The sequence below is a fragment of the Thermobia domestica genome, chromosome 5 (assembly GCF_964235325.1).
Source record: "Thermobia domestica chromosome 5, izTheDome1.hap1.1, whole genome shotgun sequence".
Lineage (NCBI taxonomy): Eukaryota > Metazoa > Arthropoda > Insecta > Zygentoma > Lepismatidae > Thermobia > Thermobia domestica.
This window is the reverse complement of record NC_137458.1, coordinates 87,602,115-87,627,385: the sequence shown is the minus strand read 5'-3', so window position 1 is coordinate 87,627,385 and position 25,271 is coordinate 87,602,115. Positions and strand designations below refer to the sequence as shown.

At 36.7% G+C, this 25,271-nt stretch overlaps 1 protein-coding gene across 3 annotated transcripts in view; it reads left to right on the top strand.

Moving 5' to 3' along the window:
• LOC145685984 (32 kDa beta-galactoside-binding lectin-like) overlaps positions 1-25,271 on the top strand; it is a 200,589-nt gene that overhangs the window by 167,067 nt on the left and 8,251 nt on the right. For 2 of the 3 annotated variants that reach the window (XM_081758789.1, XM_081758790.1), the window contains exon 6: positions 1-25,271. This exon is cut by the window's left edge and continues 33,871 nt beyond it. The exons of the other annotated variant lie outside the window; for it this stretch is intronic. The gene's annotated coding sequence lies outside the window, so the exon portion shown is untranslated. 3 annotated transcript variants of the gene reach the window in all.

The window sequence follows — 25,271 nt, the reverse complement described above, 5'->3', positions numbered from 1 at the left end:
CTACAGATGTATATACAAGACGGTGATGTGTTTTACAGAAAACGCTCAAGACTACGTGAGAATCCGCAAAACTGGTGAGGTGACACGTACTAACCACAACTTGTTAGGAATGGGTTCAAAGATGAATTACTTTAAAGAAGAATAGCACGGAATGGGTATGAACCAGTACAAAGTTGGTACGAACTTAGTAGGAACCACGTATGAACTACAACAGAGGAAGGACCCAGTGCCCCTCAACAAACGCGATTCAGCCGGCAGCAATTTGGGATTGCAACTGAATGACGGCTTTCGCACCCCAAGTGATTTTGTTGAAGTCTTATCTTCATCCACGTGTCACCATCCCACACCAGTTTTGTGGATGTACATCAAGATTTTGAGGATGCGTGTTGCCAACGGTTAGTTGGCCCAGGCTTCCTGGACACATGATCATTCAACGTGAGCAACGTGATTGATGTCCTAATTTTGTGAATCCGGGGTGACAAAGAGGCCCGGAGGTCCTTTGGTTGACGCCAGAATGTCGCTTCTAAAGGCAAAAGGACAGTTAGCTTGTCAACAGACAAGGAACTAACGGTAATTTATTACTTTATTTATTTCGTTTATTAAAGAATTATAAAGAAATAAGCCGATATGGTTTGTGTTTTTGGGTTACGAAAATAAGTGAATGCCTCATATATGGTTTTAGCATCAGAATTCTGGAACATGTGTACTGAACTTTGCATCATCTCATGTCATGATGCATATTAAGAAGAAAAGAAAAGATTGAAAACAAATTAAGTAATTTTGATCAGCGAAACTCAGTATCATTTGGCCTATGACCTGTCCTTTAATGTTGATATGTTGTTGCTCGCGTTGAATAACCTAACCAAATTTTGACGAGAGAAAAATCTCTATTGAAATACACGACGACCTGAGGAAAGATACAAAAATGAAAAAAGAACCACCTGCCCCTTTCTCTAGTTGTACCACACAGGTGAGAAGCTGGGGGGTGCGACATTGTCATATTAGTGCAGTCAAATTACCAAAAAATAAGGAACAAATTAGTAACAAACTGAAAATTGGCACAGGTGTTGGAAATGATGATCTAAACAACATACTAAAAGTCCCCTGAAATCCCACGTGACCTTTGCCCGCCATATTGGAGAGTGGCAGTTGGATGTGTCAAATGAACAATACCCAATCTTCGTTATGGTTTAACATAAAGAGATAAATTTAGTGTCGTTTTATTGAACATAAATAACTCAATATTTTTATAGAGAAACAATTTTTCATAGAACGCATAATTTAGAAATATTTAGCTCTAAATTCTAAAATTCCGAAAACTACCTTCAAACTCATTTAACATTTTAATGAACTTAGGAAGTAATTATTAATAAATTGAAATTTGACATAGATGTTGGCAAAGATTATTTAAATGCAGTGGCGTAGCAGCTGCCCCCGCAACCCCCGCAGTGCGGGGGGGCCCCGATGTATAGGGGCCCCGAAATCTTGCGATGAATAAAGTTTTAAAGAAGTAGAACTTCCACCTTACTTGTGTCGGCTTTACAAGTGGGGCCCCTTCTCTATACTTTGCGGGGGGGCCCGCAAAAGTGTGCTACGCCACTGTTTAAATGACATACTAAAATCCCACAACTTCTTCGTTCGCCATATTGGAAAATATCCAAATGTCCAAAGTAATTGAAAGGTGATATTTTTTCAAGTGAAATACAAAGCCTGGACTGGGGTAAATATTTGAGAAACTGTAAATGCAGTCGATCCGACGTCAATTGGGATCTATGTTAGTGGGGGGGAAACATTATGACATGGTTAAGATTGTCGTCCGCCATCTTGGAATCAAGTTGATTATTTTAAATGGCAACATGGCCGTATAACATATTAAACATCCTCGTTCGATGAGAAACTCAACGGTAACCTAACTTCCAAGACCTGCAACGGTTTTCAAGTTGTGAATATATTTAGGATATGTGTGAAATGCTGGGAAATGTACTGTGCGAAGTTTCGAATTGAAGGATAAAGTGAAAAACAAGCTTTGTAACATCTCACATTACCTATTTTTTAATAACCAGGAAAAGAGAGCTAACACACATGAGACAATTACAATCACATGACATATTCAACATGTCCACCGTTCTGTTGTATACACATCCTTAACCGTGCGATCTCTTGCTTGTGCACTCTGCGAAGCATTGTTGGTTATATTTGTTCACAGGCCGTAATGATTCTTCTTTTCAGGTGGTCAATGCTATTAATTTTACACTGGTAGACAATAGCTTTAAGGTGCCCCCAATTATCCAACAGACTTAGATCGGGGATCTTCCTAGCCAAGTAACTGGTCCATGTCGTCCTATCCAGCAACGGGGAAACTGTTCATTGAGCCATCGATTACATTATGACCATAATGCGGCGGTGCCCCATCTTGTTGCCAATATTGAGAAAATCTCCCTCGTGCAACAAAATTTGCATAACAGTGTTTTCAAGCATATCTCCATATTGTGCAGCATCCAAGGTTCCATCAATGAAAATAGGTCCAATAATAGTCTTCACACCACATGATTGACTATCCCATGAACAGTGTTGATGCAATAGCTATTTCACTGCAAGTCTACGATTTTCTATATATTAACAGGGTTAATGGGCCCCAGGGACTTACTCCGTTGCCCATGACACCTAATTTTTTGCACATGAACATATCTTTATGTTTATCGAATGGACTAGGTTTGATTCGGATGTCCGGATGGCATGTTCATGTCCTTTCCTTGTAATATGTAAACAGGTCGCTCATTTACATCAATTTGAGGTTTCCCTGACCACTACAACTTTTGCACATATGACTACTGTAGGTTTCTACGTCATTAGAATGTAGAGGACTTTCTTCTTTACCACAAAATTTTTCATTTCCACTAGTATTTACTCTACTAGCAACATGCAAACAAGTGCTATAACCCTCCGTGCCTCTCGCGGCGTTCTCGGGAAAAATACAATTATTCTTTCCTGTGCCTCTCGCGGCGTTCTTAGGACAAACTTCGCAAACATGTACCGCTTTCGTATACTGATTAGAAGAATTTCTCTTTTCATTTCTTTTCTGTAATTTACACTGGGCATAGGTATGACCAGGTTTTTGACATCTTTAACATACTAATTATTTTTTAATTATTTTACTGGTTGCATTTGAAAAGGGGAGAGAAGTGTGGGAAGTAAACTGTGTTTCTTTTTCTAGAGCGAGTTCGATAATAGATCCTAAGGATGTATCATCATCCCTCTTAGATCTCACAATCATTTGAATTCTATCGTTTGTCAACCCTTGAATAAAACTAGCTTTTGCTAAAATTTCAACAAATGCTATAGCTCCTGGCAGTTTAGAAGCATCTATAACATGAGCAACGGCTTCCCGTAATTGGCTCTGAAGACTGTCTACGTTACTTGCCCACGATGCAATTGAATCAGATTTAGTCTGCCGAGCACTAAAAGGCTGACAAGCATAGAAATCAGTCATTCGTCTAATTGAATAAATTCTCTAGAAATATTTACTTAACGGCTTCCCACGTGGTAGTACTTTTTCTGACTAATAATTTGGATCTAGCATCCCCCGTTATCTTTGCTTTAAAAAATTTCAAGAGACTAGTGTATTTAGCTGGGTCAACCAATTCAAATGCAGCATCAACATTTGACAGAAATTCTTCTAACGCTTCCCTTTCGCCCGAAAATGGTACAGAAATTAACTTTAATGCTTCTGAAACACTACAATATTCTACTTCATTATCAGAAGAATCAGCACTAGCGCTCGTAGCCATGGCAATTAGTACTTACGTTAAAAGTGTACAATTAAATTTACAAAAAAATTGCAGACGACAATACTTTTCTTATACCTTATGGTTTGCTAAGTATTACCAAGATTAAACAAATTAAAGTTTTAACCCTTCTCTAGAGGAACGGTGAATACTATGGCCTTCTATTCTCTACTGTTCTTGTTTTGATTTTACGTTCTTCACTTAAACAACAACCGCGTTAACAAAGAACAAGTCTTTTATATCTCCAGACGTAACAATTGAAAAATTTTGAAAGTACAAACAAAGCAATGAAAATTGTAACCAACCTTAAAATTCCTGTGATGGGGTGCAACTGGCTTCGATCCTGGCACTTTTCTGATGTTAGTTTAAAGATGAGGCTTCTGGAGTTCCGCAAGATCTTGGCTTGGGATATTGCTCAACTGGGACCAACCACACTTGAGAATGGTACTGCTCACTGGGTCTACGGAACTGGATGCAATAAACTAGAACGCTGGAACATTATGTACGTCGAGTTATCAGCTACACCTCGTATAGGCAAGTTTCTGTCCAAACATAGTAATGAAACGTATTGTCGACGAAGTACAAGTTTATATCTGCACATAACGATGTTTGAAAACGTGCCGAAGAAACAAACTGTGACTACGATGATAAATGTTTGATTTAGTAGTTGTGCAACGTGAACTGGAATCGAACTTCAAGTATGTCGGTTGAGATCCTGCCAGACTCTCACCACTTTTTTCTGTTGTATGATTAACGTTTTAGATAGCGTAGATACTTTTCCTTTCTTCAAATAAATAGGATCTCACTATTGGTTAGCGTGTATAGTTTTTTAGCTTGATAATTAGTAATTTGCTTATTTCTCAAATTTATTGTGATCCCACAGCTTGTAAATCACTTTTGTTTCTCCATTGCTTAAACTTTTCATTCTAGAACAATAATTCTTTGCGCCAAAAGAGATAAACGAGTCAATTACCTAATCTTCAGGAATCTTATTGTTTAATCTGCCGAGGTACGAGCGTATAGATAACGAGGAAGATTCACATTTCCTATAAACAAAAATATATATGTGTATCGCAGTGCAGTAAACGATCTTATCCAACTTGCTCCGAGATCTTATACAAATCAATACGCGCGTATGCCGTAATAAAAGCTGCCAATACAACGATAGTGGTGCTATTTGGCTTATCGTGATTTTCTAAATTACGATAAGTTATGCTATAATATCACCCATTGGTAGAAAAGAGTGAACTTTGTACTGTGCCCAAACATGTACTTATCATACTCTTCCGCCTTACGCACAAAGACAGTCTCCAATAAGTCTCTTCTCTGTGCAGACTTGCCATAGAAACTGTTGAGTAAGAGCTTACTTACAAACCTCAATCGGAATTATGTAATGTGTTGACTGGAACTAACTCAATATTTTCATACTCCTTGTGTGCTGCTATATATAAACGTCAAAGACACAGTTTGAGAGGTACTAACTGCTTTCTTTTTAACAAACAATTTACGTAATTTTTAAAAACACCTGAAATATTAGGCATGCACTTAGTCATCTTAAAATCCCACACTTCATAAATACATTATACTTCGTACTCCTTCAGTGTTAACTTGAATTCCTCAGTAACACATGTTCCGTGTAGGAGCTTTCTTCATTTGTATGGGAACATTCTTCATTTTCATTCTACATACATGCACGTCATAGTCCAAACATAAGTTTCTTATTGGTATTGTACGGCATCATTGGTTAAGAACAAATGACGCAGTGACAGCACAGAACATTTACCAAGACGGGTCACATCTTGTAGATTTGGAAAATCTTTCGTGTAGATTTTCGGATGTCCGATAGGTGAAGCTTTCGATTTTATTTCGTGTGGATATAGGGAACTGAAATCATAGTAGGAAAAGTACGTATCCTATTTCCCAAAGAAGATGTATCATAGAATAAGCGAAAGGTTTCACAGTGACTACCTTTGGGAATCAGGGTATCTAATAAATTCGCACATTTATTGTGAATGAACATAGCTAAATGTAGATTTGTTCGTACGTAGTTTCTGAATTCACATTCCCAATTCTCCACAACATTATATTTTATTTTTTTTTAGGTACCGCGTTATCCCTGTCATGCCCTCATATATGTACGCTAATGTCTCCCAAGTTATATCCATTTACACTTCCATTTTGGATCCATTAAGTCCAAATGATCATGCTAATAACAACCATGAAAAAAATACGATATTAGCTGTAGTCAACCCCCTTTTAACCTTAATACCATTTATTCTAGCTTCATTTCCGTTACCAGCATATTGTAGTCACTTCCCGGTGGTTTTCGCCATCCAAAGCAACCCCTGTGGAGGCACTACACTTTGTCTTGATGGCGGAAACTACATGGCGATATAATCACTAGCCGATTTTCGTGCAGATGATGTGTTCTAAATATTAAACTTGCGAGTGATGCAAGAGTGCAACATTGAAGAAATTGCTGCACAGTACTCACACTTCCAATCAAGTCTGTACATTTCTCTATAGCCGAAATTAAGCTTAATAGATCATTCCTGTGTTAATCTACTAGTTCCTTTTGAGAGTCGAAAACACCATTTTCTTTTATGCAATGTGCATATCATTTCAACATTTCTTTCCGATCCTTTTCCGATTTCCTGTCAGAATCATAAGAGTGCAATGAAGGCATTTTTCGCGGTAATTTTGAAACTCAGTAGTATCCATTAGATGTGGAAAATCTTTCCAGAACAAAACTGTGTTTACGTATAAAACTTCCGGCAAATCTGCCCATTTATGAGCATATAAATAAATGTGTCCCCGAAAATTGTCCTATTCCCGATTTTCGACTCAATAAGTTTGATACCTTGGAGAATTACCTTCGCAGTAATCTTACAGTGTCAGAAGATACACAAAACAAGATACACAAAACGGGTTCTGTAACACGATAATATATCTCTATCGTAAAGTTTGGACGCGCTTAGTGCATATGTTGCGAACTCACCAATAGTGCTGAAGGCATGAGTTCGTTTGCCATAGGTCTTACAGTGCTCAAAATCATAATTACCTATGCATGAAAAACATCGCTGGATGGCAATGCATAAATTTACTCCATAATCTATTAAATCTGGGTCAACTGTATCTACCAGCATGCTTTCTACGTCCTAAGCAACATAAAGAAATTTATTCACTTTAGCACTCTTTCTTTTCGGATATAACATTGGTGTTCCTGGGTCATATTGTAGCGCCCCGAGCGGTTTGGGTGTTTTCTCTTTTGGCGTCGGCTGGTGATTGCTAGTTCGACTCTGATATGGAGTACACCAATGTTTCAAAGAAATGAATACTTAGATATTGTATAAATTTGATAGAAGTCGGAATTTATTGGTCGGTGAGTATCTACAGTTCGGACAGCAGACACACAGAAAAGTACACTGATTAAAGGAACGAGGACTCTCACTGAGAGATGAACGTCAAATGGTATCTCAGTTAAAAGGCTAAATCCTACTCGACACAACCGCAGGTGACAGACGGCGGACCTCTTCTTAGAGAATGCTCTTCTGGGGCTGACGCGCTCAAGGATCTGGGCGAAGAGAGATATTAAAGGTGGTTCCTTCTGGAGGTTTTATATTCTCCTATTTTGGATATCATTGACAAGCCTCTTGTGAGGGTTTGGCGTTCGTACATCATATGATTACAATACCAAGTAATCTCATATTTCTACAATAAGGCTTTTAATGAAGAGATTGTAGGACATTGCTCCTCTTTTATCTGTAAGTTTAAGTACCTTACAATGTCTTCACTCGGTCATTACTCTTAGTCGTACATCTCCTAGTATAATCGCTTCCTAATAATCCATCTATTGCTCTGTGGTACATTTCCTTATCAGCTAAGAAGTTTATTATAATTCGCAATACTTGTGCTATAAGTTATATTGGCATCAGTTGATTTTATTTACATATAAAGCAAAGAACACTGAACAGAAAAGAGAAAAACAAAATGAAAGAAAAGTGAGAATAAAATGGTACGCGAAAAAAGAAGAAAGGTGGGTAAAGATGCCAGGATACTATACCTCCCCCTTAAGATAAAGAAGTGTTATATTAACTCTTTTTTTGATTAATGTTACTTAGAACCTTTTGTTTTAATCACGTGTTACATAAATCCTTTTTGTTAATGTTACACAATTATTATATATGTGATACATGCATCATATTAGTGTTGATACTTTATTTTACACATTGAGCATATTGATTAAGACTAACTTAGGAAATAGCTGAGTTGGTGGGGATTAGCGACTTTTTGTTCTAGGCAATACTTTTCTACTTGATAGCCTAGGCATAGTTCCCGTTGGAGAGCTCCTTTGTGAGATATTACGTGTTGTGTCACCAACTTCTTTTAATTCTAATAATTCTGATTCACTCTTACTTCTCTTAATTCTAATAATTCTGATTCACAGGTCTGAGATTGCAATAGCAGTTACTGTTACCTTACGTGGATCGGTTTGGATCTTATTTATTATGGTCGGTTTAAAATTCCTATGCTTTCCGTTACAGTAGGAATCTCTACTATTTGTTCGCATCGCGCAAAAATATGTAACAACGTCGCATTTTGGCTAAAGTCTAAAACACATTTTCGTTTTGCAAAGAAGTCGAATCCAATGATTCCTTGTATGTCAGAAGTTAAATTTACGTTATCTGGAAAACAGTGAAATTCTTGCATTGTATCTTTTTGGTGCAATTCCAAGGTTAAGTTTATCCTTCCACTCGTGAGTAACGAAGTGGAATCTATTCCTTGTATTTTCTTATCCTTAACAGTATGTTCGTCAACTAGGGATTATAGATCAGGTGTCAGTTCGCTTAATCGGATTAGAGATAGCTGAGCTCTTGTGTCTGCCAAGAGGATTATCTATTTTTCAAGTTCTTTTATGTATATACTGACCTTACTATTATTAATATTAATGGGCCGTTATTACAGAGGCTCTTGCAAGTATCTTGTCTCGTCATTTACGGGTTTCACAAAATACCTATACTTTCATGATGTCCTTGATCAGTGGCGTGTTGCACGGGGCGACTACCCCTCGGAGAGTCTTCTTTAAATCCACTGGGCTTATTCTTTTGAATATACTTCACTTGAGTAATTTTACGACCCCTGTTCTTTTTTAAACAGACCAAGGTTATATGACCTCGCTTTTTTCAAAAATTGCAAACTCTATCTTTAGAAGGTGGCCGGCTTCCTTTATCAACTTTAGTTTGCACTTTTTCTCTCTGGGAGAGGATATTACTCTTCTCCTTCAGTGCCACTTTCGCCGCTTTTCCCAAATTACTTGGTTCCTTACTCGTGACGACTGTTTGAATTATTTCATTGGCTAACCCTTGAATGAAGCTAGCCTTCGAAAGATGTTCAATGGCATGGCGCCGCATAGTTCCTCGTTAGTACAATTGAGACAAGCGGTCTCCTTCAGATTGGACTGAAGGGAGTCGATCCTGGAACCCCAAGAGACTATGTTCTCTTGTTTTCCCTGACGGGCATTAAACAGGGCGCAGGCATAATAATCTAGTGTACGTTATGTGGCATAATTTTCCTCAAGAATACTTGTAACTTACTCCCACGTTTAAGTGGAACTTCGGACAAGAAGCTTTGACTTTGCATCTGCTGTTATCTTAGCCCTGACAAATTTTAATAATATATTATGGTGCTGGGTTCAACAACCTGAAAGACGGTGTCAACATTATCTGAAATATCTCTGAGCTTACGCTTATCTCCCGTGAAAGGTTCTGAAATTAATTTTAAGGCTTCTCCAATAAAACAATAGGTTGGAGTAGTTTCGGATTCACTGTCACTGTCCCAAGCTTCAGCTATTTCTAATTTGTTGGACATAGTTTATAGAAACCTCTAAGCAAAAAATACACTTGATACAAAGAATTGTTTAAAACAGTAAATTGGTTGGAGAACATTAAATTACTTGAAAACAATGAATTAATTGAGAAATAGTGTAAAACAAAATTTATAACTTACAATTATTCGTGTTGCAAAGGTTCCTTGGTGATGAGCTGTCGGTTGCCTACTTCACAGGATGGAATTCTCTTCATGGATGAACCTGGGTCCTCTGAGGCGGGGTATCAGATATATATAGCTTACTGAGGCCAGCGAGGGAGTTGCTCGAAGGACCTGTACTTGGGAGTTCTACCGTTAGGATTCTCCTTGACTTGCGTATGAAGGGGTTGAATTCCTCGTGTATGGCTCTGCCGAATAAGAGTAGGGCTTCAAAAGATATTCGTATTTGATATATAAGTGCAGAGGGCTGTCTCCTTTGAAGAAAATATTGTCGAGGTTTTCGATTGGTCACTGTCTGACTTGGTAATATAATGTGTCTTGCTTAGGGGTGGCTGTGTTGATTTATACGGTCTGCCACTACTGCTTCCTCTTAACTCTGGAGCACTCGAATTATCGCACTGCTGAACACCAAAATGCTTGTACTGTTGCGCCCCTAGCGGTTTGGGTGGTTTCTCTTCTTCTGGCGTCGGCTGGTGATGAAGTTCGACTCTGGGATGGAGTACAACAATGTTCCAAAGCAATGAATACTTAGATATAAATTTGATAGAAGTCGGAATTTATTGGTCGATGGGTATCTACAGTTCGGATAGTAAAGACTCACAGAAAAGAACGAGGGCTCTCACTGAGAGATCTCACTTGACACAACCGCAGGGGAAAAACTGGATGATGTAATATATTTCTATAATAAGGCTTTTAATAGAGATTTTAGGACATTACACGTCTTTTATCTCTAAGTTATTTATAATGTCTTCACATGCATCGGTCATTACTCTTTAGTCGTACATACATCTTCTTGTATGATTGCTACTCAATAATCCAACTATTGTTCTGTGATACATTTACTTATCAGCTAAGAAGTTTATTATAAGCTTCGATCCTTGTGCTACGAGTCATTGACATCAGTTGACTTTATTTACGAATAAAGTACAGAACATTGAAGAGAAAAGAGAAAACACAAAATGAAAGAAAAGCGAAAACAAAGTATTTCGAAGCAGGTCTGAGTAGTTTTACGAAGTCGAGAACGGACTATTTTAAAACAGTGTTCCTACTCTTTAACCTGCTCGTAGAGGAATTTGGAACATGAACTACTTTGTTTATGCGTATCGAAGCAACCTTGACCCACAAATTTTCTGTGGCAATAATTGCAGTATAAAAACTGTTACATCTTCTTCCTCTGGAGGGTGTGACTTCGTGCATTAAGAGCACTGCAGTTTACATATATGACTTCTTACATTATTAAACCCCACCACACAATACTGACGACACTATAGTGTAAGTAGTATTGTTTTGTAAACTATTAGCGTCAAAAATAATAGTTCTTTCTAACGAGTCTAAACGATCATCTATATTAATAATTAGAAATGTCTTACTCTAAAGGCTGGTTTTGGTGTTCCCCCAAACATCGATATTTTGATATTTAGACATTTTCTTCTTGCTCTTCCCCGTGACTTTGTCACTGTTTGCTACCACACTGCCTTCTTCCTTCCCAAACGCTTAAGTAATTGAGAAGCTCCAGCTGTAGGAAGGTAATGATTGAGGACCTTTTTGGCAACAAGGATTCTAAGGACCTATCTTTAAGGAAAAGTAATTTATTAAAGTCTAAGAAAATTTTTATATTTGCATATTGATATTAAAAAAAAAAGCTAGAACTTACACCATATATCCTCAAGTTGATGACATCTTTGGATCTTGGAGAGCAAAACTGATAGTGCGTCAAAGATAGTAGTTTGATTACGTTATCCCGTAAATTCAAATTAATATCAGACTGTTGTAAGATAGTGTCCGAAAGCGGCGCACAAATATGTTCGTCAAGCGAAAAAAGTACACATCTAGTGGTTGCAGCTTCCATGTTAAACCTTGAGATATTGTAAGTAGCACAGTTTGTTTCTCTTCCAATTTAACGGTGCGTAGAGTATTTTCACAATGTCCACTCCAAGCATTCAATAGAAATGTTTGACGCTGTGTTATAGGAAAATAGACGTGCTCTAGCCAACGACTGAAATGTTCCTTTGTAAGTATACCTAATTTTGAGGCGACAAGATATACGTTATGGGAGCGAAACACAAAGTCGTACACCCATGGACCAAACTCACCTATTAGCTTTTTCAGAACAACGAATAATGGTTCCAGCAAGGCACCATCGTCGATGATCAGTTGAATTGTATTACTCTGTATCCGTGTAATTGTATAACTCACGGATTCGACAACTGTTTCCACTTTCTTTATTCCCTGAGTACCCAAGTTTCGAACGCCATGCATTTCTAGTTGGAAACCACTTTGATTGGAGTTGTACACATTGCCTGGGCCGAATTGGATAATATGTGCTTTACGCTGTCGATACGGTTCTCAATATGTCCTCTTTATCTTCAGACGCATGTGTCGTAGATACAAATTTCGTTAGCTTCCGCGATTCAATTTTGTGTGTTGTTTTAAACTTCCACACACAAGTATGTGATGTCTTAAATAATGGAAAATCCTTCCTTGCAGAGCCCATCGTCGTTGATCGACATCATGTACTGGAAAGTGTGCTTCAAGAGCGTCTTGGAATTGCAGAATAACTTTTTGAGCTACCTGCGATATCTTATCCTCCCGTGTTCCTCCACCAGTGACTTCCTTTTCCCAACGTTCTAGCTACTGCCTTAAAGTTACCTTTCTGAACTTTGCTTGTACGGATCGAAGGGATAGCGGTCTCTTAATACCACTTCTCCAATAGGTGACAGCCTTTGCTTTGTACACAAGGATGGTACCTGCTTGACCATGTGCGGTTGTGAAGCCACCGCACCCTTGTACGTCGTTATCCAGAGGAGAATATTGGGCGGCACTCTCCCTATCGTCCTTCGCAAATGATAACGTTAATGTTTCTTCTGTGTCCAACGTAACCATATCATCCATCCAGTCTTTCAGCAAGTAGTGCAATACTCGTGCTATGTGTTTTTCCTGTGCTGTTGTTGGCGACCTGGGTGATATATCACTTCAAATGCAAGAAACAGTAAGTGCACAATCTTGGCGGGACTTAGGGTGACTCTCTCTTCTTGAACTACAGCTACAGATCAAACACGCCGACGGAACTACGAATTAATGAATTACACATGTGAGTGTGTGTTGCAACGTACTTCATGATCATACATTGTGTACCCATGGTGGATATTGGTATCTCATTTTGCATGCGCGGCTCATTCGCTTGAAGTGTTCTTTCGTGGCTTTCATGTATCATTATCACAAGTACATAAGTTGCTGCCCACGTCACGAGCCAGGATAAGTATAATTGCACATTAACTTCTCAATTATCGGTCTATGTTTTGCAAACATGTTGCGCCCCGGAGAGGAGCTTGTTTACCGTAGGCAAGAAGCTTAGGGGGGGAATCGGAAGAAGACATGAGGACGTTAGGTTCGTGAACCAACAAGGTTTCTAGTGTTCTATTCTCGATAAAATCACACTGAAGTTTGATGAATGTATTGCCTTCGAATGTTGCGAATTACAGTCCAGTTACTACAGAGAATCGAACTCGGATAATCGGAGAAGGCGCTGTAAATTGATGTTACGAAGTTAAATATCAAAACTAGGAGAAATGTGACAATCTCAGCAACCCTAACACACGGGGAGTCTCCAACGGTAAGTGATGTGGAATTGAACTCGCCACTATTTAAGAGAGGAGAGTTTTTTTTATAGTTGTATTCTACTATGTAATAATTCTCTCACAGTCTGATTCGATTATCAGTCACATTGCTGTGCATTGCATGCTTGGCACATGATTTGGTCATGGCTGTACATAGTTAATTCGTGATGAACATATTCGCTTGGCGTTAACATAATTCGATCGTCACAGATGTATTACGAATTTGCATCACCTTTGACACTTGATCCTTTGCCCTTGTTTTCTAGTTGAACGCCAATTCCAATTTATCTGACAAATTATAGCTTGACCTTTCACACTACTTGGGTTAGTATCAATCATTTTTGGCAACATTATATAGACAAGGATTTTAATTTTGAGAAGAAACTGAAACGCGATAAACTTTTATAAAATACAACAACTAGATGTTCAAGAAAACAATATACTGTTTTTACAAAAGACTACACATACCTGATGATTACAAGAAAAGTATCATTGAATACAATAAAGAAAAAGTAGGGGTAGATTAACAGAGGTACATCACACACATATAAATTTACTATCTATTTAACTTATTATATGCAGCGATGAACAAGACCATCTCGCCGGCTTGCTGTTGCAAAATAACATTATACACATTTCATAATACAATTTGATATCTTCTGCTGCCGACCATGCAGCAATCACCTTGCAAGTATATGCACTCAACCTTTGGAACATTTCTTCAGAGTACACGTCCCTCGCATTGTCTGTTCAGTAAATGACACTTTATTAGCTTTCTGTCTATGTGACGGAAGATATTCATATGTCGTTTCAGTGTTTTTTTCTTTTACGCGTAGTTTTTCCATGAGTAGGACATGTATGGTACATTGGTCCGTAATCCGCCAATGAGAAATACATGTCGGAGATTCCAAGCCCGTTCGGAGTACAGATTAGCATAATATCTATAACGTACATATAGTTACTCTTACATTTATTTGCAAAAGACATCGGAAATTTGGAAGTGGTCAGGACCATGGGAACCTCCTTCCATGCGTACTCCCTCTTTGCCAGCATTCCCTAATATGTCGGACATTTTCATCAGAGCCTTGGGCTCTTTTGCTTTTCCGCAAACAAGAATTTTTGTTAGCACTTTAACTTTGTAATCTAAGGTGGATCGTGTAGCTAATAAGAGAAGGTTCAATGTACAGACAAACCAGTTAGAAAGTACTGAACTACACTGCTGAAACTCAAGGTCATCTAATTTAGTTAATGTTTCCTCGACCGATCCAGAACCATGTATGACTTGGAAGATAGAATAAACACAAAGATGTCAGTCATATTAGATAATTTAGAGGGAAATGGCATGAATTTATTATACAGCTTGTAAGTTAATGAATCATTTAATGTTATTTTAATTACATATACCAAGATATATCAATTAAGGTATACTTCAAAGTGCAAAGTTGGAAATGAATATTTCTTTCTAACTCCGAATTATTTTCGAGATTCTGCAACTCCTTAGTAATCTGTTTTTCACTTATATTAAACAATTCAGCTACTTTTCATATTTTAGTTTTCCAAACTTGCTCATTCTGAGCAGTATTTTCCAGGGTGGAATTTAGCGTTCATAATGATTATTTCACTACAACCAATTGCTCTTCACTCAATTTTAAGAATTCAACCTGTTCTTGTTCTGGTTGACTTATTTTACTATTGTAGTATTGAGCATCTACTTCATCAGGAAATACCAAACAATACCTTAGACATTTCTCCATTCAATTTCAACACTCCTATTCTTTTACGATTAATGTGTGTTGACCTACTTGAATAACATCACTAATTATTTTACGTGTCTCACTTATCCACTTTACCCTAGGAATCATTTCGTCTTTGAATATATAATCGCAATTTGTTTTATTGTTAATGATTACTTCATTAGCAGAGGCAGTTTCAGTTTAAAACATATGCTGCATCAATTTAAGCGCTTGATCGAAGGCAGTAACATTTAAATAGGAGAAGTTTCCATTCGGATATTACAAGTCGAACGTCGTGACGAAATCATAATAAATCCCTTCAGCACCATCATAGCTCTGTAGTATAATCCCTCTTTTAACAATCTCTTTTATGGTAGCCACAAAAGTGGCAATTGTACAAAACAGAAAGGGAGCTCGCATCCCCTTAAATACGTTTAAGTCCAATCAATACCTAATCGTTTGTTTTCAGTTTAATGATACAACGTAAGGCTGTTAGCATGCACTGTTACTTCTTGTTTTCCCATTCCAACTATACTATTTGAATCTTTAATTACTGGATACGGGCCACGCTTAAAGGAACCTAACGTTTTCGAACGCACTCTACGCGCAGTCTCATCATAACGCAATACATTTCGGTAGAATCAAAAATGATTCTGGATTCGGTGAGACCTATACGCCGAGGTATGTAATTTTTGAACGCTTGGTAGTTTCATTGTCTAAGAAAATTAGTACCACAATCGCAAAGACTTGAGCATAAGTTTCAATCTCTTGATTAGTCAATGGAATGGCTACTAGATATTTTAACAAGTAATTTTGCACTGTAAGTAAATATTCATTTCCATTAATAGTTTCGAGAAGGATTCCCAATATGTCCAGTAATACATTTTCAAATACACCAGTGGGATTGTGTTAAAACCATTGGCATTATTACCCGAGCCTGGGTGTTTTTGTTCTGCTCACGAGTCACCAGACATTGTGAATATTTCTATTTCTTCCTTTAAGATTCTAAAGCTGTCCCTTTCACTTTTAATTAGTTTTTATAATCTGTCCTATAATTTCTACCTATGTGTCCACCCAACAGGCTGATATGAAATTCATGTAAAATTGCTTGTAGGAAATCTACATCCGATTGGCCATCATAGAGGTTTGGTTCCAAGGGAATAGTATTATCTTTGTCTTCCTGTTTAGATTTCCTACTTACATGATACTACTTAAAGCATCACTATTTGAGTTTTTCTTTTCCTGTTTGAATACTATGGTATAATCATATTCCTGAAGCAGTAATTTCCGTTTCATTACCCTAGAAATAGGGTCTTTAACTTGAAATAGCCATGTGAACAGTTTACAGTCTGCAACTATGATGATGGCAGTACCATAATATTTGACCTAAGCATCTTTACTGCAGACAATATTGTAACAATTTCTTTTTCAGTAGCTGAGTAATTTAATTCGGCCATGTTAAACTTTCTACTGGCATAATATATAGGGAAATCTTGTCCTATTTTCCCTTGTAATAATATAGCGCCGCAGCCACTATAAGAGGCATCAGTCGTGCCTACGAATGGTTTTAAGAAATCTGAATACTGTAACACAGGTTAAGAAGTAAATTTTTGTCTCAAGGTTCAAAGGCCAATTGTTGCTTAACGGCCACGTAAACTCTACCATTTTCTTTTAAAGAAATGTCAAAGAAGCATCAATACGACTATAGTTCTACGAAACGGCTATAGTAATTATTAATTCAATCCTAAGTATTGTTTCACTTGCTTCTTTCTTTGAGGCACTGGGTAATTGAGAACTTTCTTAACTAAACGCCGATCTGGTTTTATTTCATCTTTAATTGTGCAATGACCTAAACACAAAAGTTCAGGTCTGAGAAATTCGCACTCCAAAGTACCTAACGGAATGTGATGTTCTCTCAATTTCTGTAGTACACTTCTAGGTCTCCTCCTATGTTCTTTTAGAATATGCGACATAATTATACTATCATCAAGATGCACCAAGCATATAGTCCCTTATAAACCTGACAAAACTATTCATTAATCTCTGGAATGTGCTTGAGATAATCCAAAACACATTCACTTATACTGGTACTTACTATAATTTATGCTAAACGCTGCCATTGGCCTGTCTGGTTCCCTAATTCAAACCTAGAAGCAGGATTGAGTAGCGTCTAGAGAAGTGAAGTATTTGAAATATCCCAATTGTTCAATAACCTCCTGTGTATTTCCTAAAGGTAACCGCACAGGGACACAAAGTTTATTGAATGAAGTAAAACCACAAGCGAAACGATATTTTCTGACGTATTGAATTTCTTGTCTATAAGAAAAATGGGCGTATTCTAGGCGCTGGTAGATGGATTGATGATATTCTCTTCTAACAGCTCTTGAACTTGTCTTTCAGTTTCTTGTTTATGGGTGTGTGACAAACGGTACGATTTCTGTTTAATCACTTCTTCTTTATGCTTAAGGTCTATGACTTTCCCATCTTCGACAGTATTGATACAAGTTAATTTATCTCCTGGAAATTTAAAAACGTGATATTCATGGAAAATATTTTGTATTCCTTCTTTTTCTCGAGGAGGTAGATGTTCTAATCTGAGCATGGAGTCTAACAAAGAAAGCAGTTCTACTAGCTTTTTTGTAAAGCTCTAATAAAATGATTCGGACACGATACTATTTCAAAGTTTGTAAACACATCAATTCTACGGGTTGGATAAATATTCCTTTTCGTTGATGTTTAAAATGGAACAAGGGCACTGATAACAATTTGTTTTAGTGACATAATTTCCTAAAAGGACTCCTGGTTTAATCTCTCTTCTTTCTTTAAAAAACCTAATTATGAAAGTACTCTGACTGGATGTAGTAAATTCCATGTGATCTGGAAAGGGCACTGTTATCTCGTAAAAATGTCCCTATCCCTGTGGAAGGAACTGCAGACCGCCGTTTGTTTACAACACGACCGTGCATTATGTAGACAGTGGGTGTCAGAGGCGCTCGAGGAAGTCTAAAGCGGTCACACACAATCTTCACCGCTATAATGTTGTAAAATAGGATTACATACTATGAAAGAAAGGGAGAGAGAGATATAAAATCAAGAACACAGGAAGTCTCTCTCTAAAAAAAACTGTCATGAGTTTTGAAATTTTTATCTTCTACCACTTAAAACTTGTGTGTATATTTTATTATCTATATTCAAGGTAAGACCAATCACACCTAAGGTAGAAGCAATTGCATTATTAATACCTCTAAACTTAGTATGTGCTGTTTACAAACTTCCTTTCTTAGTTTGCTGGATAACAAACTAAGACAATACATAGAGAAATCTGTACTAGTATCTGCTAGAAATTTTACGTGTTTAATGTAAGGCAATTCTTCTGAAGTATCTTGAACTATCGACACCAACCCAAATCTGTTTATGTGATATTCGCAAACTTTTTCCTGGCGAGACCGTAAACAGTAATTCGGGTGTTGGTCGATTACAACACCTACATCCTGGAGTAATTTTCCGGCATATGTAAACATACTTTGTTATTGAGGATACTGTCTTTCTTCCTTCTATGAGATCATCATATCCCGAGATGGTGTATATTTGGCACCAGTTCCCCCATGCCTAACGGAACCTGACGCCCTTTTCCATGACGGAACCTTTCTGTCCTCAGAATCCGTTTATCCTTAGAGTCTTTCTTCTGATTCATTAATCTTGGAAGACACTGTATCGTCGTCCCCTTTCTACACTAGATATATCTATTTCATATATCTCTGGGAGTTCCTCGTTCACCGTACTACGTTGTTTCTGGTCAAACAACTACCGTAATTCCCTTCAATTGGCGGACCTTGTATTTGTTTTCTCAAGTTACGCGGGGATTTATCTACAGAATACAAGGTGTAACAATGAGTACTTATTTCACAAACTTCATTACAGCTACAGAACCAAGTGTAATCTGTTTTCCTCAGTATGTTCAGAGTTCGTAGAAACTGAACAAGAACAACTTATGTTTTTGTTACGAGAGCCAGAGAGCCAGTTGTTCATTTAGTCGAGAAACAAAGCTCGACATGAGAACAAATGCTATGTTTAAGGTTTTTCCGGTGCATTTTGTTATTGGTCTATTTTCCATTTTCTTTACGTTGCGATAACATTCCAGATTCTTCCTGCAAGGAAAGTTCGACTATTGTACAGTCCGCAGCAAAAAACCTGCAACATGAGCATGTAAGTTTGTTGTGAAACGACGAAGTCTTTTGCTCCAAAATAAGTGTGCAGGGGAGGACACCGAGGTTTCTCCTGGCATGATTTATGCCATTTAGGCGTTATTTGCTTCCCTGCGCTGTTAAGCGTAGTTTCACAATAAACTTACATGCTCATGTTGCAGGTTTTTAGCTGCGGACTGTAGCTAACAAATTATCATCATCTGACTTCTATCGTCTGTAACCTATCGCTACTTAACCCTTGTCAGCATCCATTATACGAGACACTGCCTCTCGTAATTGACTTTGTAAGGTGTCAGTTATGCTTGCCCAGTTGGTAACACTTTCGTCTTTCTCTTCAGTGGTAGAGCGTTCACATCCGGTGCTTGGTGTCCCTGGTTCGATCCCAGCTCGCGCCGTGTGGACTTTGTGGTGGACAAACACCGTGCTCGTGGGTTTTCTCGGGGTTCTCTCGTTTCCTCGCACTTTCTTCATTCCACCATTTCACTCATCTCTGTCTTCACTCGCACTTTCATCACTGTCTCCTTTAGCCTAACCGGCATAACCGTGGGACGTTAAACTTAAAATTTCATTTTTTCGTCTTTCTCTTGTCTAGCATTAAACAGCTGAGACTAGTACAATAGTCGACAGTTCATTGATAATTTTCCTTTAACACGTCTTTGACGTTTGCCCACGTGTCCCTTGCCTTACGAACTAATATTTTAGATTTATCTTGTTCCGTTATTCTGAATTTGACAAATGTCAAAAACTGAGAATGCAAGACTGGATCAACCAACTCGAAAGCCGCGTTGCAGTTGGCTAAAAACTCTCATGAGAAATCTCGTTCTCCGAAAAAGGAGACAGTTGTAAGTCTCAAGCAATCACATACTACAATAATCGGTAGTGCTAATCCGCTGGATTTACAATCTTGTTGCTCTCAAAACTAATGTTCTGTACTATTACAAATATCCCTAACAAAATTGTTAATAACCAGAAATAAAATATTATTTCCCGTAAAAGGCACAAATCCTATGGATTGACAACAATGTACCAATTTACACACTTTCCGTAATTCAAGTTTTTTCCGCTGTTGCACCTGTACTTTATAATTCGCGGAGATGAAACACGATTCAATCTTTCGGAGATACACGAAGAGATTTTCTTTTATTATGATTAAAAAAAATTGTACTCACGTGAATCGTCGTCTAAAAAGTTGAGGTTCACAGGGTTAATTTCAGATGCTTCTGATCTTTGTGCTTGCTGAGTCCTCCGCACAGAACATTAACAATGCTCTGTAGCATTTGACTACTGGATCATTCCAAAGGAGAACCACGATAACTCTAGTGCCATTCGACACAAAATTTAATCTTATCACAGTTCAAGTATGTAAAGGGCAACGTTCTATTTATTTCACAATTATAGTTTCAGCTGCAGACGAATAAATAGGGGTAGCAAGTACTTGGAGTGATTGAACACACTTCCACAAATCTTAGTTCGCCTGTGAATTTAGAATTACAGGGATTCAACTAAGTGGTTGACCGGAGGACTTTGCCATAATACGTGGCATGACTACGAAGTTACTTTTTGGACACATACGTCATGCCTCATGACTGTTTTGTAGTTTAGACTACGATTTTATTTCTCTCCTTTTTTATTTCATCTCCGCGCCTGACACTATAGTTCCGTGCGCGTTATCGACTCCCAAGTATTTTAACTTTTTATACATATTATTAAATTAGAAAAAGTATACATTGGTATTTAGTACAGATGTTCTCAGTATGTATAAGGCCTGGTCAATTACTCAAAAATCCCTTTCATTTTACATACTGAACTGATCTTATGGCTTTGCCGTACCCTGAGGTTTCTTTCACACTATACAATCATCAGTAAGTATTTTCCTTCAATTATTATATTCTTTCATTAAGATTTAACACACATAGTAGACATGTACTGTGTTCAGTAAATGTTGGAAAGTGTTGGGTACTCCTTGGAGTCTCAATGCGATTTCATTTAATTGCCCAAGGCCATCTGCTACCCTAAATATAGTTTCAGGTCTCTCACAAACGGTCACCTTTATATATCTTTGGGTTAAGACAAGGATATAAAAGTATTTGGATTTACTTTCTACCCTATTAAAAATATCAGGAAGGAAAATGTTCCCAAGGCTCACCTGGTCAATTTCCTTACATCTCCCACTAATTTCCGATGCGGTTTAGCAGTGGAAACTTACTCCGAAATCATGAGAATCGGAGTTTCATAGGTTTCTGCTAGGACCTGTTCTCGCGTTCCTCATTTGTTGGCTTTGTTTATTTGCCTTGTTGTGAGTTTTGAAATTTCTGTAATTCTTTTGTTTAATGGTGTTTTGTGCTGTGGTAAGAGTTGAATGATGTGGCCAATAGATTTAATGCACGTTAATTTTTCATAGGAAAATATGACATTAAATGTATGAAATGCTTTTCTTCCTCCTTACGTGATCCATTCTTAAGTGTTTAAGACGACTTTCTGTCTCATCTTTGTAGACTATTACAAGAGATTATGTTCCTTACTTGTAATTGTTGGTAATAATTTCATGATTTCGGTGATTAGTTCTAATTCTAGCGCAAGAATCTTTAAACTGTCAGATTCATTGTTTGACGGGCTGTCTTATTAGCCTCTGTCGTATTCAGAAGTTTTGTACTCCTTTCATACCGGTTCGCCAATGTTTCTCTTACCTTACCTTACCTTACCTCTAAACAGTAGAGTTCTCTGATATACTAAAGTTATTTATTTGACGAACTTCCACATACAACTTACTACGAATCTAATTTACTGAAAATTTTTAACCATTAACAACAATAATAATGGAGAAGAAAGTCATCCAGGATCTGTATGTACAGGAAAGTCCCTGGAGAAGTTTGTTATAATAGCAGACCATAGAGTTTGAACACTGTGAACATCTTTATTACTAAGCAAGAATGTTAACCTATTCTACGATTGCTCGGTATAGCTGAGAATCATTAATGAAAATTTCACATAGCACAAGTGAAATCGAAAAGCTATTACGTCTTAGTCTACAAACACATTCCATAAATCTGTTGGTCTAAGCCTAAGATACTTATCCAATGACCTGCACTGAAAATATTCTCTTTGTCGAATGTAACTTATACAACTGGCCATTGTATGATCGAAATCCAATTGTATCATTATCTGTATTTGTTCTAATAAAAATTGTGATTATCATCGTTCCTTATGGATTGCAATGATAATAGCACTCATTTTATAAAAACAGCTTTAAAACAGAGGTCTTGAAACTATTTTCATACTAATGCTAGTGTGAAAAATAACTTTAAAAAAACTAACGTGGGGAAAGGCATTAAGGTAGAATCAATGTCGTCTTCTACGAAAATATATTGCAGGCTCAGACTAGAAATATTTCAAACTATAATACAGGGAAAAGGCATCAAATAGAATCATTCACAGTTTATCAGACATTCTTCAAATAATTATTTCTCAAAATTTATGCAAAATCCAAATTTACGATCATTAAAATCAGGAACTAAATTTGTTAGTAATTTCAATAGGAAGGTACAAAATATTGAAGTAAAATTTGCATATAAAGGCAGTTTCATCTGCGTTGAACACTACCCATTCTGACAATGGAACAAAATTCACTGCATTTCCTTCCCACATTGCAAGTACAGAATGATATGGCGTTGTTGGCATGAGTCCGCTAACATTAAATTGGCAGTATTTTGAATCATTTTGCCAAAATAATGTGTGTGATATATAATGAATGTAAATAATTTATGAATTGTTACTAGGATTTCTAGCGCTCTCTCTGTAACCTCTGGATGAAAATAATAACGAACTTTGTACTAATATATCAAACATTGTGATTCTCTTTTATTGTATTCATTGGATAATATTCTAGAGAGAAATTACGTCAGTTTTAATTTAATGCAAAACTTTATCAAGGACATCTTATGTAACGAAAGTTACTACACCAGGTTATTTTGCATCTTCTAACGAAAGAAACTACGTTGTCCTAATATCAGAAAGCAACATATTCAGTGTCCTAACAGGATTAGTATATATTAAATTATACTTAATTATAAAAAATACCGCCGGTTTCAACAACGTACGTACATTAAATATGCTAAGCAATACCTTAATTTTATATTTTCAAAAATTCTTCATCTGTCTTACAGAGACTTCCAAGTAGTTTATACGGTATGTTAACTTTAACATCAGTGGTGGTCAATCATTGGTGACTATCACAGCATTTCATAGTGTAATTTATGTAGAACACAAATTTACTTTGAAATATAACTCCAGTTGTAATTAGTCTAACTTTTACTCTCCTGATGTTTTGCTCCTATGTATGATCTGGGTCAAATGCTAGCATTGTTATGCTGTTAATTGTATTAGTAAAAAAAAATTGTGATAATTTTGCTACAGGTAGCAGAAATATGTTTTACAGATATTGTCTATACAAATAAATTTGGAAGAGGAAAATTAAAGTGTTTCCACGAACGTGTAGCATCGTTGTATAATACATTATTTTTAGAATCTGTTGCAAAATACGTTTACTATTTGATACTTTGTATTCCTAGCTTATATGCATTTTAAGTAAGTTCACTACTTCGGTGTATGAGAAGAAATAACTTGACAGTATAAGAAGATAGATAATTAAAAATTCTCATTTTATACAGTTGCTAAAATGAACCATTTAATGAATTGTCACCGATTTACAATCTCTCTATGTGAAACATGGAAATTGCTCGGCTAGTTTCCATTATTGAGAAAACAATATCAGAAAAATTAAAGTAGGTCCTTTTGCAACTGTACAATTTGGGATTAATATAATAGAACTTAAGGTGATCAAGATACGCTCCCTCATTCCCATTCAGAACATACCGATGTGGTCAACGAATGGTATACAGAGGTAAGATTTCACACTTTCATGTCTTTATCATATAGAGACGATGTGATCAAAGATTACCTTCCAGCCTGAGCCGCATTTGTACGAGGATAAAACGTAAGAATAAATATTTCCCCTCAACAGATCAAACCCAGGTCGGTGAATAGACTCCTTGCTATACCACCACAGTTCTATGTAAAATAATGTAAATAAGAAATGCAAGTTGTAATTTTCTGGTAACTTATTTTTGTTAATTTTTTTCTCACTAGTCGCTAACTAGACATATATATCTAAGTTTATCGACACCTATGTCTAGCTGTGTGAGCAAGAAGCATTAGGATAGGTGAATTCATCCCTTTGTGAACAGTGATTATGTAGTAAACTATCCTGAAATCATATTTGAAGGTTTTTGCTAAAATTACATGTAAACTTTTGAAAGTATACTTTTCCGAGATTAGAGAAAATTAGTTACAAATACTCTAATGCCTGTATTAGATTACTTTTCATGAATTCAAGTCACATTCATAGTGTTTTCTTCTTATTACTAATTTTTAATTTTGGATGTCTTTTATGTTATAATTTATTCATGAAAATTAAAAGCTTTGAAAAAGGGACCAAACTATTATTCGCATGAATATTATTTATAAGTAAATGTGGCGGAAACTGCATAAATGAAATATGTATATAGTTTTGGTTCTTAGAAGGTAGTAATATTTATATTCGCAGTGATTGCATACTAAAGAATAGATTAAGTTTTGTAACTGTTTTAATACACCAAAATATTGAGTCAAATTTTATATCACTTATAGAGGTTAATACACCAAAATGCTTCAGTGTGAATACTCTTGTAAGCAGAATAATTAAAACTCAAAGATATGCATATTATAGAGCACTATTTTATGTCTGTGTTATCTCTCATTTTTCATGTAACTTTATTCAGAGAATAATGTGTATGTAAATATATTGTAGAACATAAAGATCTTAAGATAAAATAAAGTAAGTTTTTAGTA